Genomic DNA, 20,508 nt, shown 5'->3' with positions numbered 1-20,508 from the left:
TTCACCTCATCCAGAGCACATGTTCTCTCCATTCTCTTGCTTCTTCCTCGTCTGATCTCTCTTCATTGACTCTCAACCACTTAACTTAACCAGCCACAGCTGCACTGTATCTACATTGGCCAGCCCACCGCTCCTTAAGCCAGCCCACAGTTGTACATTATCAATGCTAATTAACCCAGCTTCATTCCTCTGCAGGGGGTGACCTTGTCATAGAAAGAGATCAGGTTAGTCAAGCAACACATGCATTTCATAAAGACATGCTGGCTGGGCCTGATCACCTGCTTGTTGTACATGCTGTGTGATGGCACTCAGGATGTTCTGCTCCACAACCTTCCCTAGCACCGAGGTCAGGCTGACAGGCCTGTAGTTCCCTGGATCCTCCTCCTGGCCCTTCTTGTAGATGTATGTCACATTTACTAACCTCCAGTCAACTAGGACCTCCCCAGTTAGCCAGGACTGCTGATAAATGATGGAAAGTGGCTCAGAGAGCTGTTCTGTCAGCTCCCTCAATACCCGTGGTGCATTCCATCAGGTCTCATAGACCTGTGTGTGTCTAAGTGGTGTAATAGGTCTCTAATCATTTTCCCTTGAATTATGGAGGCTTCATTCTGTGCCCTGCCCCTGTCTCCAAGCTCAGGGGGCTGAGTACCTAGAGAACAACTGGTCTTACTATCAAAGACTGAGGCAAAGAAGGCATTAAGTACCTGAGCATCCTTTGTCACTATGTTTCTCCCCCTCATCCAGTAAAAGATGGAGATTCTACTTAACCCTCTTTTTGTTGTTAATGTATGTATAGAAACGTTTTTTATTGTCTTTTATGGCAGTAGCTGGATTAAATTCTAGCTGGACTTTGTCCCTTCTAATTTTCTCCCTTCATAACCTCACAACATCCTCGTAGTCCTCCTGAGTTGTCTGTATCTTCTTCCAAAGGTCAGAAACTCCCTTTTTTTTTTTTTTTTCTCCTGAGTTCTGGCCAAAGCTCTTTGCTCACCCAGGCTGGTCTTTTTCCCTGCCAGCTCATCCTTTGGCACATAGGGACAGCCTGCTCCTATGCTTATAAGATTTGCTTCTTGAAGAATGTCAAGCCTTCCTGGACTCCTTTATCCTTCAGGACTGCCTCCCAATAGTGTCCATCAACCAGACAGACTCTCTCTCTATCTATCTATCTATCTATCCATCCACTTTCTTGTCTCACAGGCAGAGTTGTTTGCAGCCAAAGTCTGGACAGTGATGGAAGCAGAGAATAGCTCACCTTCTCCCTTCCTAAAATTAAGTAGTCAACGGAGTATGTATATCCATGCTTATGGTCATTTCTACACCTCAAGATAGCATTGCTAAATTTTTGTGTTTCAAAATCACAGGACAAAGAAAAGGCCAGAAGACTGGCTTAAAATACATCACAAACAGTGAAAAGTAAGTTTTATTTGGAAAGCAGTGTCTGTATCGTCTTGGGAAAGAACAAAGAGTTAAAAAAAATAAAATAAATGGTTATTTAGTCTAAAAAAAAAAATTATGCTACCTTTGATAATGCCCTTAATCCCTATATTTCACACAGAGTGATGTGGTCACTTATGACTCCAGACTTCAATGACCCAGTCTCTATTTTCAACTACAGCGTTAACTTTCAGTGTGAATTCAGAGAAAGTTTGAATACACACTTTAAGTCCATTATAAGAAGCCATAGAGCATAATAAACCTGTGAGAACTAGGAGTGTCCATATACTTGGAGCAAGGAATTGGGCATGCTGATGAGAGAAACAAACACACAGTAGCAAAACCAGTGAGCTGGAGATAGGAAGTCCCATAGCACAAATACCAGACCAAACACACAAGGCATGAATCAGAAAGTGGGCAAGGAAGGCAGAAAAAGAGGCAAGAGGAAAACAGCAAAATAAAATGTAAGGAAGTAAGACAAAAGATAAGTAAAATCAAGAAGATTTTCTTCTCATTTCCAATACCTTCCCAGTTCCATTCCCATTCACATCTCTGTGATGTGCTGCAAACTTACTCGGGGAGGAAGAACATAGAGATTAAGCAGCATGGATTTCATGGAAATGCTGTTACTTTACAAGGAAACTATTTTTAGAGCAAACCATAATTACAGTGCCAAAGTATTAAACTATTGCAATGTTTTTAGCAACGAAAACCAAATCAGCTAAGTATTCTAGATCAGTTTTTCAGACTTTCTCTCACATACAAATTCACCCAACAAAACTTTACATTCTGACAAAGCCATAAGCAGAGGGCATAGTCTGTAAAATTAAGACAGACAGACAATAAATCTTCAGCTGTGGATTATATTCAAGAGATGACAAGTAAAACAGTATTTTAGGGGATAACTTAGATTTCCTGTATCAAATTTTAAGCCAGGTCAGAAAAATAGACTAAAGCTTATTCTACTAAATTTCTATCAAGTATTTCCTTAAATGTGATTATTCTGGCTTTTCAGCAGAAGGCAGCAGGATAAAGATAGGTTTTAAGATCATCTCAACACATTGTTATCCTTCCTTCTGGCAACTGGTAGATGTATAGACCAAAATAGTGCAAAACCAGCAAAAATTGTTACAGGATGCTGAGAATCCTCTTTCTAAAAGATGAAAAAAAGGAAATGGCCCCAGTGCTCTCATTTTATGACAGCAGATTATTGTAAACAGAAGCTTCCATCCCTTCTTCAGAAGAATTTTAATGTGGGGGAACAGTTTGAGAGAGTTGTTATCGTTTCTATCATTCAGTCTTGATAAATCTTCTACACAGGGACATTATCTACTACTGTGTTTTCTTTCCAAGAGTGGTTTGTATTTGTGAGATTTCATCTGTGTTTTTCAGAACATCCTATAATCCTGTGTTTCACAATAGTCCTCCTTTCCCCCCCCCCCCCCCCCCCCTCTTTTCCTTGTCTAGTTCCTACTTTCCTCCACATCTTGCTCTGTAAACATGTCAGAACTCTTCTTCCCTTTTGTCTGGGAAGTGAAATTCCAAAAAAGTAACAGTAATTCTTTCACTTAGCAGTCACCACATACTTTATGTATGAGTAGAGTTGTAGAGGAATTGTAGTAGAATGAAGCTGGGTTAATTAACATTGATATACAGCTGTGGGCTGGCTTCAGGGGCAGTGGGTTGGCTGATGTGGATAAGGTGTAGTTGTGGCTGGTTCCTGCTAAGTAGTTAAATAGCTCTAAGGGGTATGAAAGAGGAGCAGCCAATGAATAAAGATATGGAAGAAGCAGAGAGAAGAGAGAGAAAGGAAGAAAGAAAGAGTGTCTTGGATGTAGGAGAGACAAGGAGAAGGACACAGCAGAGGGACTAGTCTGAAGGGTATGAAGAAACAGCATGGACAGTAGAATCCAATAGACAGTAAAAGCCTTGTTACAGCCTACTAGTTTGTGCTGCAACACCGAGTGTAAGTCATTCTCCCAACAGTATCCTCCACAAGCAAAATGTGTGTGCAATCAGCTGCCAAGAAAATGGAGACAAGTAATATAGAAAACTAAAATATATTTCCAATCCATTGAATATCTATTATTTTTTTCAAATGATTGACTAGTTATTTGCATTAAGTGTTAATGGTTATGTTACTTTAAAGCAGAAGAGAAAGCCAGGTAATCTTCTATAAACTTTGTGCAATTTAAACAGTAACAGGCAGCTGCAATTAAAATCTCAAGTTTTAGCTGAATGTATTTTGGGGTCAGTTGTGTTAGTATAAATGTGTTTCTGCAGCTACAAAGCATAAGCTTCCATCTGAGTCTATTTGACCATGGCCACATAAAATCAAGTGTCTAGAAATACTTCATATTTAAGTGATATATTGTCCTGAATGTATTTCACAGTAAGAACACACTGTAATGCATGGGTGAGGGTAAGAGATGCTCAGAAAATTAAGCCATTAAAAATACAAAAAACCTATTTTCTACAACCACTGTTTCTAAAGAAATATTTTCATGAATTAAGAATTTTAAACTTGTTACCTATTTAGCTATTAGTGTAATAGAGATGTGTGTGTATATACAAAGTACAAATTAAGGTTAAAAAAAGGATATAGACTTTGTTTTATTTAAAGTCTGATGAAAATCATGACTGGTAGAGCACTTGGGCTTGCCTAATGCATGTTTTAAAAGAACAAACATTCCAAGTCTCTTTGTATTCAAAATATATTTTCAAAACCTAGAGGAAAAAAAAAATCCATCTTTGGTATTACCTCATTAATTAACACCTGAGGATAATCTGGTTCCTAAGAAAGGACAAATATTCAGAAGTAAGAAATAATTATTTCTTGAAAGTACAGGGAGTGATGATATAATATTTGTAGAGAAACAGGCTTGCCAAAATGTTTATGCATGTGGGGCTAGAAACCCACCTTCATTTTCCGCTTTGCTTTTGTCTTTGTGACTCAGTCCTTTAATTGAGATGGTTCTGGGGGCATTAGCAATAGAGGGAAGCCAGTGACAAAATAAATCCTACGGAACAGAGAGGCAGAAGTAAGAGAAAAAGTAAACATTTTGGAAGAATGCATAGCAACCACATGTGCCAAATAAATCATTGAAAAGGAGAGCCTCAAGCTTTGAGGGAAAGGGCAGCAACAGACCTTCCTTTCCCTTCCCATGGGTTCTTGGCATATCATATACCTTGACAAAAATTTTTAATGAAACAATGCTATAGAAGCTCCCTGAATGCAAAGCTTATCATTTTTTTTTGTCTCCAAATAATATAGAGTAACTACTTCAAGTCAAAATCCTTCCTTCCTAGAAGACTTCAATGTACTGTACATCCAGTAGTAAAATTACAAGTTCTTGTCAAACAGGGCACGTATTTGCATGTGTTTTTATAGTGGTCATGCACTCTTTAAAACTGGACTGGTTTTAATATTTGCCAGTTTATAATATTTGTAAAATTCATGACATGCTACCTTGCAGGATGACCCATAACCAGATGATGAAGAAGTTATTTCCACCTGTTCAGCTAGCACTGTTTTCTAGCTGAATATCCACTATCTCCTACCCTGGATCAGCTCCATCTTCTCTGAGTTTATGCACCTGGCAGACATTCCTAAATAAGGACCCTGGTTGCCACAGGTTCTTTATTTATAACAAAGATGAGAAAGTGAGGCATCCCCAGAGGAAAAATACCTTGTCTTTGAATCTTTGTGTGGAGATTCCTTTCTTTCTGCTGAATGTACAGGAAGTATCCCTTAGCTATTTCTGGATATAGGTGGACTTCTGAGCCTTTTCTTTTACTGTTACAATAGTTCACCTGTTTGCTCTGCTTATTCATAAACTCTCTGCATAAAGGACTGTATCTTCTGTGTTTTTGTATTCAATAGCCTGGAAAAAAATTTGAAGATAATATTTGAAAAATAATAGTTCAGTCATGTGAATTACATACTTCAGACACAGCATTTTCTTTTACACTTATCAGTAACTTTCTGCTTTGAAAAACACTTTCTCCATTAAGTTTACAGTCTTGACTTAAAACTTTCGACTGACTTCAGTCAGAATGAGACCAGACACTTTTTCATTACATGAATATTTCATTCAATCAGCTGTGGAATGTTTGTAATTTTGGTTTATTAGATTTGGTGCAGCTGAATTAGAAAAGGGTGACAAAGCAAGCTAAATTTTGTGTGTATTGTTACACTAGTTACTTGTAATAATTCTTAGAGAAGAAACATTACAATATTTGAGGATCTGAGTTATCATCAATTGTTTATACCCACTGTCTTTCTTTGACAGCAGTTGATTAAAAAAAATACAAGAAAGCAAACAAATATTAGAATATACAAATTTTAGAGAGAAAATTAAAACTATCTAAATTAGAGACTTTTTTCTATGTGTGTCCTTTTACTACTGTTTATATGCATTAGGTTTTGTAACTTGATTGCTCAGGTAGTAAGTAGTGCACTGAACCCAACCTCAGGTCCCTGCTACATTTACAACATAGCAGAGCCTTTCAATTCCAATACAGAGACTTAGATCTACACTCCTAACATTCAAGAAAGTACTCCAGACACTGAGCTGTATCCTATTTGTCTCAACAAAGTGTTCTTTCCCAACCAAACCAAAAACTTTCTAGGTGAAATTTGCATGGAAACTGTTACACCCCTATGGAACATCAGGGCTTTCGTGAACCTATGTATTTTGTCAAAATGTCACACAGGTGAAAATCTTCCAGCCACTTGTAATGCTATACTATATATTTCAATAGTTCTTAAAAACTCTAAGCTGGTACCATGCAGGACAGTTAGTGCTGTTATCTGTAATTAAAATGGATCATTTTGATGGCTAAATTCCACCAAATGCAATGTTAAAATATAAACCTAAATTCTAAAGGCTCTTCGTGGTCAAAAAGATTATCAGAGGTTAGTTCACAGGAAAATTCTTGCTGGAGCAAGTTAGATAATTTTGTAGAGTAATCTCTGAAGGCCATGTAAAACTGAAGTCTTTAACACTTCAGGGAAATGGACTCTTTCTGAAGGCAAAGACCTGGGATTTTTTAAAGCCAGTGGGAAGACTTACTATTTAACTTCTCTTGGTGACATTATTTTTGGCTGCCTTATTACAAATTCAACAAAGTCCCTAAGGAATTATTTATATTGTGAAGGTTATCTTGAGACCAGAAACTTTTTCAAAACAACTTCTTAAATTCTGAATTATGTTTGGTAATCTTTTCACAAGGGTTTAAGAATACATCTTATTGAAACTAGTGTGAATATCCCACCAGCCACAAAATTCTTTAATAAGAAGGGTTAAGGAGATACTGGGCTGAAACCTACTTTCAAAGGTATTAATCTGGACTTTCTGCATCCAATACACAGCATGCAGGGCCAGTGAATTTGTACCCAGCCTTAGCATAAGCACTCCCCTAAAATAAACCCACCTCATTATAGACTACCAAACCACAGAAGAACTGGAAGCTTGAAATATGATTTTTTTTTTCTAACAAAAGCTTGCATTCTGAAGAATACAGCCATTTCAAACTGAAAAGCTTAATTGTATTACTTAAAATTACATACACCCCAAGACAATAGCTTTGTGGTTACTGTATGGAGTTTATTATTAAAGCAATAGGAACTTTATGCTTATTTTATCATATCCTCTGAAATTTCAGAAGTCAAGAAAATTATTAGTGTCAAGTTCAGGTGGCTGCAAAATCAGTCTGGAGAATGTAAATAGGTCTGTGTATCTCATATTCAAGTTGGTGGAAAGTGAGACAAATATTATAATTGCAATATTACTTGATGTCAAGGTTTTAACCCCAGGTGGTAATTAAGTACCACACAGCTGCCCAGTCATTTCCCCCTCCCACCAGAAGATAAACCTCAAGGGTTGAGATAACAATTTAATAATTGAAATAAAATAAATATAGTAATGATAACAGTTATGTTGAAAAGGATGGGGAGAGGAATGAAATCCAAGGGAAAGGACAAAAGAAAATTAGTGATGCACAATAAAAATACTCACCACCCACTGACTAATGCCCAGCCAGTCCCCAAGCAAAGATCCACAGTTTATATACTGAGCTTGATGTCCCTTGTTATGGAATACCTTTGGCTACATCAGGTCAGCTGACCTGGCTGTGTCCCCTCCCAGTACAAACACCACCCGGCAGCAATCAAAACCACCAGCATGTTAGACACTGGACTAGCCACCAAGAAGAAAATTAACTCTATCCTAGCCAAAATCAGGATACTTGAAAACAACAGGAAGGTAATATGAATCAGCTAAAGGAAGATTTAGCTAGAAAAAGAAATGTTAGATTAAAAAATGGAAAAAGCTAATGAATGTGAGCTTAGAGACCTGGAAAAACCAGCAACCCTCAGCCAGGCTTCTATGGGCAGAGCAGAGAACTACAGGATATGTGCTGCTGAGGAGAGCTCGTAAGTTCACTTCACGAGAAAGGCAAATACTTTGGCTTAGGTTTATCAAATTCCTTCTTATATCTTATGGCATTGAAAGCAATTTTTTGTGTAGAAAAATGTCTTTCTAATAGACTGACTCCATTTGCCTGCAGTGGGTTGCCCAAGATCTTTGGGAAATCAAAACCGTGCTGTACCAGAAGCAGTTCAAGTCTAACGCAAGAAAGTCTCATTTAAGAGTCAAATGTAATGTCTACTGAGATATAAATAAATAAAAAGCACAAGGTTCATGACAAATTTTGGGGTATTCATTGAATTTTGGTACGTTATTATCAACTCAGGAATAAACTCATTTTTTAAAGTAATAATGCATTTTGGAGTCAGGATGTGGAGGCAGCACTCAAAATCTTGCATACTAAAGCAAAAATACTGCAGTTTGAAGCAGTTTAAGGTAAAGTAGAATTATTATCAATTTCATAGCATACATCTGATAATTTTGATGTATCATTTGTGCTAGTTAATATATATTCTCCTGTGCAAAAGTCTTCAACCAGGTTATAAGGCTTTGAAAGGTCAGTCCTCCCTTCTTAACAAAGACTTACTAAAAATTTAGATGAATTGTCATCACACTTGGCAGTAATTGTCTTACATCAAGTTTTATTAAGGAGAAACAGATTAATGTTTGAGAAGAATTACCATATGTCCCATTTGTTCCTTTTCTGTATCTGAGGATATTCTTCCAATGGAAATGCACTTCAAGAAATTTTGTGGGAACTTTGGGCCAGGCTCACCAATAAACTCTGTCAATTCATACTAGGCAATTAAGTGGTATATTTAATCTGTTTTACCTCAGGAGAAGGCCTGTAAATCACACCCATTAGTTAATTAACTGGCCCATTAGTTGAACTGACACCAATTTAAGGGGTTGAGAAGACAGCTTTCCTTTCACTTGCAAGTACTTTTCAAAGTCAGGCTATGGTACACATATAATTAAACAATAATTTTTGCCATGGATTTTCGGGCGCAAGCTTTACCTCTAAGGCGTAGCCTTTGATTTACTCAGGTCAACGTGCAAGTTGCAAATCAAATCTTTAAATTTGATTCTGTCTGAGAGTAAGACACTGAAGGTTATAAAGTAATGTACTTTTTTATGTTGGATGCTTAGAGGAAACTGGAGGGTTTATAAAGGAACAAGCTTCCACCTACCCTCCCTTTGACTTTATAAGTTATAATTTTTCAACCCTTTGAGCTGAAAAACTCACTTAACAAAGATACTGTAGGACTTAAGCTTTGCAGGATTAAAATAAGAATATCTTATATTCAGGCTTTTTGTATTTTTTGTATTCCTGCACAGTTTAGTCCTTTTTGAGGCATGTTTTAATTCACCAGCTATCTCTTATCTCAATCTATCCCTTTATACATTCTCCTCAGCAGCACGTATTTTACTCAGCTACTTACAGAGCTTTGGGAAACTTCTAACATCTTTTGGAAAATCTTTCAGGCAGTACCAGACTAAGAAGAAACACATTTCGACCAATAAACCTGTAGCAGTGTCAAGGTTTGACCCCAGTCAGCAACTAAGTACTATGCAGCCACTCGCTCACTCCCCACAGGTGTGATGGGGAGGAGAACTGGAAAAAGGTAAAACCTGTTGGTTGAAATAAGAACAGTTTAATAACTGAAATAAAGTAAGATGTACTACTACTCCTAATAATAGTAGTAATGAAAAGGGAGACAACAAAAACAGAGGACTAAAACTTAAGAAAGAACAAGTGATGCACAATTCAGTTGCTCACCACCCGCTGACCCGTGCCCAGCCAGTCCTGGCGCAGTGATTAGTCCCCCCCAGCCAGCTCCCCCCAGTTTACATACTGAGCATGATGCTCTATGGTACGGAATATCCCTTTGGCTAGTCCAGGTCAGCTGTCCTGGCTCTGCTTGCACCTCCTCACTGACAGAGCATGAGAAACTGAAAAGTCCTTGACTTAAGGTAAGCATTACTTAGCAACACCTAAAACATCAGTGTGTTATCAACATTATTCTTATACTAAATCCAAAGCACGGTACTGTACCAGCTACTAGGAAGAAAATTAATCCCAGCTGAAACCAGGGCAAATAGACATTCCAGATTTTTACAGTTCACCTTTGTTGATGTTGTATAGCATGTCCTTTAGAACAAACTGGCACCTGGACAATCATTCCAGACTGTATTCCAAATTAAATGGGAGCAGTCAGTGTCCAGGCAAATAAGGAAAGGATGGGTAGATATATACTGCCTTTTAAACAATACAGGGTTTTGCAGCCATTGTTACAATTTCTGCCTATTATCTTCAGTAAAATATACTGTATAGCATTCTGACCATATCTCAGTCTTCAGATTTCTGAATCTTGTGGTATGAAAAGCTATTTCAGAAAATAAAGCAAAAACTTGTTGCAGAATTTTTCAGATTTTTTTGGTCAATTTAATTTAATTAAAGGCTTATATATACACTTTGGCTTGGGTTGCTATTATGGTATGGCTATGGTAGATATGTTTTGAAGTTACTGCATTTCTAATTTACAGCATGGTATTGTGATATTGTTCTAGTTCTAGTTTTAGAGTATTTTCTCTTGTAGGATTATATATAAGTATGTACAGTGACACTATATGGAGATAGATATTTGGGAAATAATTTATGAAAAAAAGCTGATCAGTATTCAGTATTGTCAAGATGACATCTCATTGCTCACATGGCATCCTTTCTGTAGTATACGATCGGAACAGTTTTTCAGACTAAATCTGGACTAAGGGTTGTTTATGAGGAAATTGCAGTACATATCTCTAGCAAAATTATATTGATTTACCCAGGTTAAGAATTCTTCTGTGCCTTTATTATGAAGCTAGCATACGTTGCACAGAAATCTCTTAGTGAAGTAACTCTCTCACTATGTATTGTGTAAACTTCGTTGATCATATCTTTGTTTGTTTGTTTAATTTATTTAACCATTCTGCAGGATGAAATAAAACCCTACCATTCCAAACAGGGGGTCTGTTACTTTGGGAATAATTGGTATTGCCACTAAATACTTTTGGCAATTTGAGTACTCTATGAGCACTCCAGCAGACAGCTTCATACTGTTAAATCAATGAATGATGAGAGATTGCCATTTCTGTCCAACACCACATTCTCAAATATGGTGCAACCCATATGATTGAGAAATAATTTGTTCTTTATATTATTTCCATCCTGAAACTCTCTTCAAAAGAGACAAATTGTGATAAATTACGTGTATGGTTTCTTCTTGTTGTTGATGGCAGAGAAAATCAAACTATTTCACTCAGATGCTCACTGTGGAATAGAACCAGGCTTATTATAAATAAGACAAACATTTTACATTGAGTCATCCAGCACTGTTGCTCAGTCTAGAAGCTGTTTTTATGTTTCAACCACCCCCATTACTCAACAGGATCCACTTCTTTCTTTCAGGGGACTGGTAATTAGCACAAGTACAGTTATTGTAAGCTAATTATATGTTCTAAAACTAATGTACCCACGTGAACCAGAGGGTAGCTTACCATGTGAGCATTTGATAAGCAAACAGGTGCTTAAAAGATTTAATGTGTTTGTAGCCATCTGGAGTGATTAATGATGTTTGATAACCTCACTGCAGCTCATAATATCATCATAAATGACAGTGGGACTTTTCAGTTTAAAAAAAGTATAAATGATTCTTAGATTTTCCTGCACAAATCCCTTATGCAGAGTTATAATTTTATGTTCCAAGGGGCGATGAATAATTGAACTTTCCCAGAAAGTACAAATAAAAAGTCTTCCCTCTAACTTTCTGTCGTGGTTTAATCCCAGCTGGCAACTAAGTACCACGCAGCCGCTTATTCACTCCCCCCCTCACCCAGAGGGATGGGGACGAGAATCGGAAAGGGGTGCAAAACTTTACAGTTAAGATAAGAACAATTTAATAAGCAAAGCAGAAGCTGTGCACACAAGCAAAGCAAAACAGGGAATTCATTCATCGCTTCCCATTGGCAGGCAGGTGTTCAGCTATCTCCAGGCAAGCAGGGCTCCATCACATGTACCAGTTACTCAGGAAAACAAATGCCATAGCTCTGAATGCCTCCCCCTGCCTCCTTTCTCTTCCCGCATCTTAAATACTCAACATGGTGTCATATGGTAAGGAATATCCCTTTGGCCAGTTTGGGTCAGCTGTCCTGGCTGTGCCGCCTCCCAATTTCCCGTGCCCCTCCAGCCCTTTCACTAGCAGGGCCCAAGAAACTGAAAAGTATAAACACTACCCAGAAACAACTAAAACCATCAGTGTCCTATGAACATTGTTCTCACACCAAATCCAAAACAAAGTACTGTCCCAGGTACTAAAAATAAAATTAACTCTATCCCAGCTAAAACCAGGACACTTCTCCCCACCTTTTTACTGCAAGGTAGAATGAAGTATATTTTTCTGCATATGGAACATAAAAATAGGACAGATTTTCCTTCCTCATAACTGATTTCTTGCCTTTCAATCCCCTTACTAAGTCAGAAACCTGGGTTAAGCAATTTCTGTTCACCACAGCCTGTAAAAATATGGCCCCTTTTGAAATCAGTAGCAAGATTCCCACTGTGGCCAGATACTTTTCCCTGTCTGGAGATGGGGAACCAAGTATGAGAAACAGAACCTGTCCCTGCCTGTGACTTAGAAGTGCATATGACTGTATAGCATAAAGCTATGCATTAAGCTATAGCATTAAACTACGGAGCCACAGAAGACAGGGTGGGATACAAGAAGTAGGTACATCTCAGATCTTGATATCCTACAGAACCCACACGACTAAAGGGAGTGCATCCTTCAAGTCACAATTCAGTGTTGTAGGTCTTTCAAAACAAAGGTGATGCTGTTGAGGTCCTCCTACAAGATAACTAAGTGGACCATTAATTTCAGTCAGGCTGTGGGAGACCCAGGATTCATTACTTTTACACAAGCTGTTGTATGGAGTAAACCAGTTGCTGAGGCAAGGCAGAATGAAGTCTTCTCTTTTGATCTTTATCTGGAAGACTCATGAGAAGAACAAACTGTAGGGGATTCAGTCTCTACTCAAGAAAGCTTTAATTTATGAAGTCCACACTGGATAAGCACACATACTGGGGTCTGCACAGAGCAGAAGTTCCATGACCACCTCAACAGAATAAGCTCTGTTTCTTACCCATTTGTGCTGTATGGCTGACTGACCTTAGCATCTAAAAGAAAGATTACAAATTCTGACTGATTGTTTTCTTCTTCACCAGAGATATTTGTAAGTGTGAATTCTATGTGGCTTTCAAAATGTTCAATAATGCACTTGGGCCACAGTCTTCAAAACATCTGTAGAATTTACCAGCTTTCTCCCAATACAAAAGTTCACAAATGTTGTAAGAATTCACTGTTTTTGAGTCCTGGGACCCTCTTTCCAATTGGGTTTAATTTGCTTGATAGGTTCAGAAGTTTGCAAGGGAAAACATGTATGGAATTAAGAAAAAGACTGAAATTTAAAAGGCATTTGTTTGTTTTATACGTATACAAGTTACAGATGAAAAACTGCATTACAAAGGGACTTAAAACCTCCTTAGGTAGGAGATGAATCAAAGATAATTCTGTTATTTATGTCCCTCTTATTCCCTTTTTAAAAAGTGATTCTTTCTAGAAATGCTTTTAAATGGAAAAATTCAAATAGAAAATAAATTCTAAAATGTCAAATTTGATAATTAATGTATATTTATTGCAATAAGAACAAATTAACTATTTTTAACTTATTCAAGGAATTGTCCGATGGCTGGGAACAACTTCTCCAGTCATCATTATTAAATAAGGTGATTGTCGTTCATTGATATGTTGTACATTTTATCATCTCAAACCAGGTTTCCTACTGGTCTATCCTGGCACAGCTCCATTGATTTTATTGAGTCTGTTAATGGAAAGGTGACTGCAGTGCAGTTCTGCCACTTCACACCAGCAGATTACCTACTCCCTGTATTTTCATGATAAACGTACCAATGTTTCATAGAATCAGTCTAACAGGGTATATAATTTCTTTCTCATAAATTGGCATCCAACCTGCAACTGAGAGGTATAATTTTACCTCAGATTTTTCATGCATGCTTGAGCCAGCTTTAACCCCAGCTAGTTTTAGTACTCCTGAAAATATGGCAGCAAACTTCCAAATGTGCGACTGTGACTCATGTGGCTTAAAGCCAGTGACTCTGAAGTGTCACCTCATATACCAGCTAACTGGCAAGAGCAGCCACGTCACCCTGTGATACGTTGGAGTCGCTGATCGTGGCAGGCTGTGAGCTCTGTACACGCAAGGGAGTGTGTAAGGCCTCAGACCGAGGCCTGGCAAGCTTCCTGTGCCTGAGCTTTTCTTGATCTACCTGCTGCTTTGTTTAACTTGTTTCAGGATGGTGGTGATTCCTCTGGTAGATCGGGTGCCTATGGTTGTACTTTTTGTTAGGTTGTGTGACAAAAGCTCATGCACACACTCACAAGGGAACGGAGGCGCAATGGCAGGTGAGGGAGCCCTGCCGGCTGCTCCAAGGCCCATCAGCCCATCGGAAGCTCATCTCTGCAAACCCAGAGAACAGGGGCATAACGGCAGGTGGGGAACCCAAATTAAGGGCTCAGAGGGAGGGACACCCTGCCTGTGCCTCTTCCAGCAAAGCCTCAGCCCTGTTGTCCAGATATGAAACCCATAACAGTGAGTCATTGGGACCAGATCTCCATGTTACCTTTTGAACTAAGGTGAGTTCCTTCCGAGGGGTGCGGGATGGTGTGGGAGGCAGGGAAAGATCACATTGGGATTGCACAGGATTTATTAAGGCATGTTTAGGAGAGGAACCAAAGGTGGGAAAAGGGAGGGGTTTAGGCAATTTGGGGAGAAACAAGTATAGGAAATAGAGGGATGAGGGAGTAGAAGGGCACGTTTGCATGTAAGCAGGGGCTGGTCAACTTGTCTGGCCATGCTCTGCGCCTGATCACTGCAGTCTGTCCTGTCTCCTTATTAAATTCCTTCAATTCTTTCCCAGTGAGGGGCTCTTCCCTCCATGTGCATGTGTGTATGGGCCCAGTGCCTGGAGTGAGTGCAGGCGTGTGAGTGAGTGTGTGATCATAGTGAAGATCAACCTGAAGAAGCCAGCAGAAAGTCGAAGTGGCCTGGCATCAGCGGGGCTGTGGGGGTGCCTGCGGGCCAGCTCTGGGTGTGAGAGCACCTGTGTGTCTCTAAGGGTGAGAGCACAGGGCGGTTGGAACCACGGAATCATGGGCACGTGTGTGTCTGTGTGCGTGAGACGGTCTGCACCAGCAACTGGAACAGGGCTCTGGCTCTGGAGGTTTGTATACCCAGGTGCCAGCAACTGGGAACACTGGGATCCAGGGAGATTGACAGGGCAGGCTGGGTGTATGAGGCCAGCTGCTGGACGGACTCACACTGTATGTGTATATATAGGTATAATATATATTCACACCAACATGTCTCCATCCCGCTCAGCCAGAGCCGGGAGCAGGATGAGGCTGTTGCTGCTGTCTGTGTTCATGTGAGTGCTGTGTGTGTCTGTGTGTCCAAACACATATATATGTGGTGCATACCTGTGCTCAGTGTGCATGTGCCTACTGGGAATATATTTTCAGCCTTGTTACTTGTTAGACCTGGGGCATGGAGCTGCAGCAGCTTTGCCCCTCAGGCTGTTGGATCCAACATGTTATATTTTTCTCTAACACTTTTGTTTATATTTGTTACAACTACAGTTTTATATCAATAACAGTAATAAGTAATTATTCTGTGTAATACAGAGACCCCGTACGAGAGCAGCAGTCTGACAACTGGAGATACAAGATGTGGCATGGAGGAGTGTGAGACGGATGGTAAGAGACAGAGCACAGCCTTGGCCCTGGGGACCCCACAACTGTAGGCAACTGACCAGTGGTCAGTTACAGAGATGCAAACCTGGAGCTGGACAAAACTAGCTTTAGGAATATCAAGGAGAAGAAAGAAACAGTATCAAATATACAGAAAAGGCAGCATATGCAGTAAGTTTGGATGTAATGTGAAACTGCAAACCAATGAATAAAAAGAAGTAAAAAAAAATAAAGGAAACATAAAAATGATGCAAGAGTGGGTGCTAGAGGAGGAAGAAGAAACCACCAAAACCAACATCACATTACTTCTCGCAAAGAAGCCCAGATGCTACTGCCTTTCCATAACACTCCCCAGCCTCCAGTCCTAGTAGATTAAAACCACCAATAATAGAATCCAGAGGAACACTGGAGGCACTGGCAAGGGCAATGAGAAGGACATGGTATTGCAGTGGTATGTCAGTATGCAGTAGTCATGGAGGAAATAAAGGGAAGAAGACAATGCTGTGGACAGAGGGAAACGTTGCAGGAACAGTGCCTGAAAGAAACCATACTACATTAGTTCAGGAATCTTTGTCGAAAAGTTTTAAAAATGATTTTATAAAAAAATTATTGCATCATTTCTATGAATGCTAGTGAAAATATTCTATACCTTCTGCCAAGCTATGAAAGCTGTTCTAAAATCAATTGGATCAATAATATAACCTCTAATTATAAAATCTCCTGTTGTTGCTCCCTTGACAGCTGTGGATCAGATAGCTGCTTTATGAAGCTGATACTTACACACAATAATGTCACTTATATGAGTCTGAATGGAAAATATCACACTCAGCACAGAAACTGTTCCTGATCTATTTTGGAGTTTGTAACTTGAAAACTTGTCATTCCAAAGTTTTATCCAGAAGTTTTGTCCTCAAAAGACAAAATATTATTTAGTTTTCTATAATAATCACCATCTTCTACTAGGCTCACCAGGAGCAATTTAAGTAAAACCAAAATAATTAAAATCTAAACACCTGTTCAAAAGTTGTTACTACACTGATTGAGGTAGCTACTTGTTTGAGAGTGTTTATTCTAAAAGTCAAATAAATGGCAGCACTTATTTGCAATTGCTGCTAATTCATGGGTAATGCTAATCAACACATTCTTAAATTTGCTACTGTAAACAGCAATGAGCCCCAACTTGGTTGGTACCCACAGCTACTGCTACATGTACTCTAGCAATATAGAGAGGATCCTTTTCTTTGGCACAACTATTGTCACACCCAAATAAGCTGATGTGTCTAAACTATCTAAGTAATCTTTAAACTAATCTTTTTTTTATTACCTTCCACTTCTTGATCTGTCACCACCGATGATACTTGTGTTATCCATCTGATCATGGCTGGCCTTTTTAACAAAAATGAAGCTAAAGGAACATTAAACTCCCCAGTCTTCTTCACATCATCTGTTTTTGGCCCTTCTTATTGATAACTAGTGAACATCCTCTTTTCAGTTTTACTGTTACTCTTAGTTTACATATAAAAACCTTTCTTCTTATAACCCTTTATGTCCTTTGCCAGCTGTACATCATTTGATGCTGTAGCCCATTGCCACACTTCCCACCCTTTTACCCCTTGTCATTTGGCATGGTTTATGGAAAGCATATCCTCTTAATATATATACCTTTTAGAATATCTTCTGATTAACATTGTAGTTCCTAGATGTACTGGTTTGGGCTGGAGCAATGTTCATTTTCTTCATGTCATCTTATATGGTGCTATGTTTCATATTTGTTACCAAAGCAATGTTGATAACATAAGGGTGTTTTAGGTATCGCAGAGCAGTGCTCACACAGAGTCAAGGCCTTTTGTACCTCTCACACCACCCTGCCAACAAGTAGGCTGGGGGTGCCCAAGAAATTAGGAAGGAACACAGCTGGGACAGGTGACCCCAACTGACCAGCGGGCTATGCCGTACCATATAGCATTGTAATCAGCAATAAAAGCATGTGTGCTTGTCTTCCCAAGCAGCTGTTATAGATGATGAAGCCCTGCTTTCCTGGAGATCGCTAAACATCTGCTTGCCAATGGGACGTAGTGAACAAATTCTTTATTTTGCTTTGCTTGCATGGGCCGCTTATTCTTTATCTATTAAACTGTCTTTATCTCAACCCATCTGTTTTCTCACTTTCACTTTTCTGATTCTCTACCCCATGCCACTGAGGGAGAGTGAACAGTCAGCTGTGTAGTGTTTAGCTGCTTACTGTAGTTAAACCACAAAAGCCCTTTTTGGCTCCCAACTTGGGGCTCAGAGAGTTTGGGATAATGGCAGATTTGACTGGAATGTGCTAGACTGAAACTGTAGCTGTTATAGCTGTTTAGCTACTGATTGGCAGGCTCCTGTACTTGCCATGGGGCTTGCTTGCCTTACCGTCTATTGAAGTCTAGTGGTCATTAGTGGCTGCTTTTTGAACCTGATTTTTGTTGTACTGCCTATCGTCTTGCTCTGCTGTGCCTGGGAACATTTGGTAACAGCAATGGTGACGTGCCTGGGCTGGCAGATGGCCAGGGCTTCGCTGTTGTTTCTGTGCTGCTGTACTGGACAGGCTGGAACTCCAGTGTGAACTCAAGTCAAAGGGATTGTGACCTGTGCTTAAGTACACATGGGAGCAGGTACGCCTCAAAGCATCTAGGGTCACGGATATGTCCATACTGCATCAGATAGCCTCCTGAAGGGATTGTAGCCTAAGGTTAAGTCCATGCTAGAGCAAATACACCTTGAAGCATCTGTGGCCGTGCATAGGCCATGCTGGAATACTTCAAAGAGTCTGTTGATGTGGATAAGTTAAAGCCAGAGCAGATTTACCCTTGAAGAGACTGTGGCCCGTTGTTAAGGTCACAACACAAAAAGTACATGTCTAAGAGATGGTGGCTGTGTCCAAGGGCATACCGGAGCAGGTACACCCCTGAAGAGAATGTGGTCCATGACTATGTCCATGCTGGAGCAGGATCAATGGGAAGGAGCTTGTTGCCATGTTAAACCCTATGGCCTAATCCAAAGAAACCAGGCATAGAGATTGTAATGGATATACCTTTAAACTTGTTGTAACCCATGAGTTGAGTTGCATGTTGTAGGAAATGTTATAGCAGAAACCACCCAAACCAATGAAGGGTGAGACTTACAAGAAACAGTGCAAGTGCAACAGTAACCTGACCTGAGGTGGCTTTGGTGCCCAATAACTCCATGGAACACACCACCTCCCCTGTCCTGAGTGACCACCATAACTGATGAAGCCCGAAGTCATGGACTAAATGAACTTAATGCACATTTTATGGATGTTTTATGGACACTTTCCAAAGGTGGCCCATAGACTAAGGGGGGAAAAAAGAAAAAAAAAAGCTGCCTACTGGGGTTACTCCACAACAGTAGTGATGCCGTTTACTTGGGTTCTAGGAATTAATTTTCTTGGCATGACATTGGCAAATTTGATTAAAAGCTGAAGTGATATTTAACCACATGGTACATAGTACCTGGGCTGAAAACTCGCAGGATTCAAACAATAATTTTAAACAGGTAATTAGAGCTGATTGTGCTTTCATTGAGGTCCAGCAGGATTGGCTTTTAATTGGCCATACATTATTTAGCACCTTGAAAGACTTGGATAAAGTAAATGACCAATAAAACTGCAGATGAACAAAGAATGAGAAATAATGAAACAGAAAGGACACCATGGTGCTTTTTAAAGAATGCATTACCAAACAGTATTCATTTTAACACAGAAGAATAAAAAGGCATTTTGTAGCAAAGAATGATGGTCTGTAGAAATGAAGCCCTGGGAAGCCCTTTCTCTGAGTAGGACACAGGGTTCGTACTGGATAATTAGGTAAATATGAGCAGAGAATACAGCCACTGTTGCCAAAATCTGTCACTTTATAAATGAAAATATTGATAAAAATACTTGATTAATCCTGCTTTTGCATTTGGCACTATTTCAGCTTTTGTTAGTATAATATGTCCGGTTCTGGTATTCATAATTCAAGAAGCAGGCTGTTAAGTTGGAGATGATTCAAAGAAAAGCCTCAAGACTAATCATGGTATTGGGGGAAAAGAGAGTGGGAGTATTCACAAAGCTAATCACTGTAGAATCATGCAGTCATAAATGGAAAAAGATTATTGGGCAAATGTCCCAGTACTGTTTTGAAACTAACTCTGAGAAAGACTGCTGAAACCAGCAGAAATCTAGAGAGTATTTGTGTCTGTAGGCTAAGTTAGCTTCTGTAGATTTCTCTTCTAGTACTGCCGTAGGAAACAGCTATGTGATAAGAGATGGTTTTTCAATGTAGTAAAAAAAATTATAACAGAATCCAATTTCTGGAAAGAGACACCACAAAAATTCTGCATATTTTAAAGCTGAGAAATTAACTACTGGAAAAGTTTACAAAAGATTACTTGGCACTTTGTCACTAAAAATACAAAAATCCAGACTACTTTTTTTCCTATTAATTATATTCTCACTTACATGGAAAACAGTACTGGAAAGTTGCGTAGAAACTCAGGTTAGGTGATCACAATTTCCTTTTTCTGATTTTATGATTCTATTGATGTTCAGAAATTTTAATTAGAAACATAACTTCATTTCAGTTTAGTTAAGAGATGGCTATCACATATCCTGAGTTGGTACATATCTGGGATCTAGATGAATACTGTTTTGAAAATTTCAGACTCGAACAACAAATCGTTAGTTTTATGAATCTTAAAGAATCTGATGAATAACATTCAAAAAGAACCTACTTTCCAAA

This window comes from Falco naumanni, chromosome 5 (genome assembly GCF_017639655.2).
Source record: "Falco naumanni isolate bFalNau1 chromosome 5, bFalNau1.pat, whole genome shotgun sequence".
Classification (NCBI taxonomy): Eukaryota; Metazoa; Chordata; class Aves; order Falconiformes; family Falconidae; genus Falco; species Falco naumanni.
Note: the sequence above shows the minus strand (reverse complement) of the source record.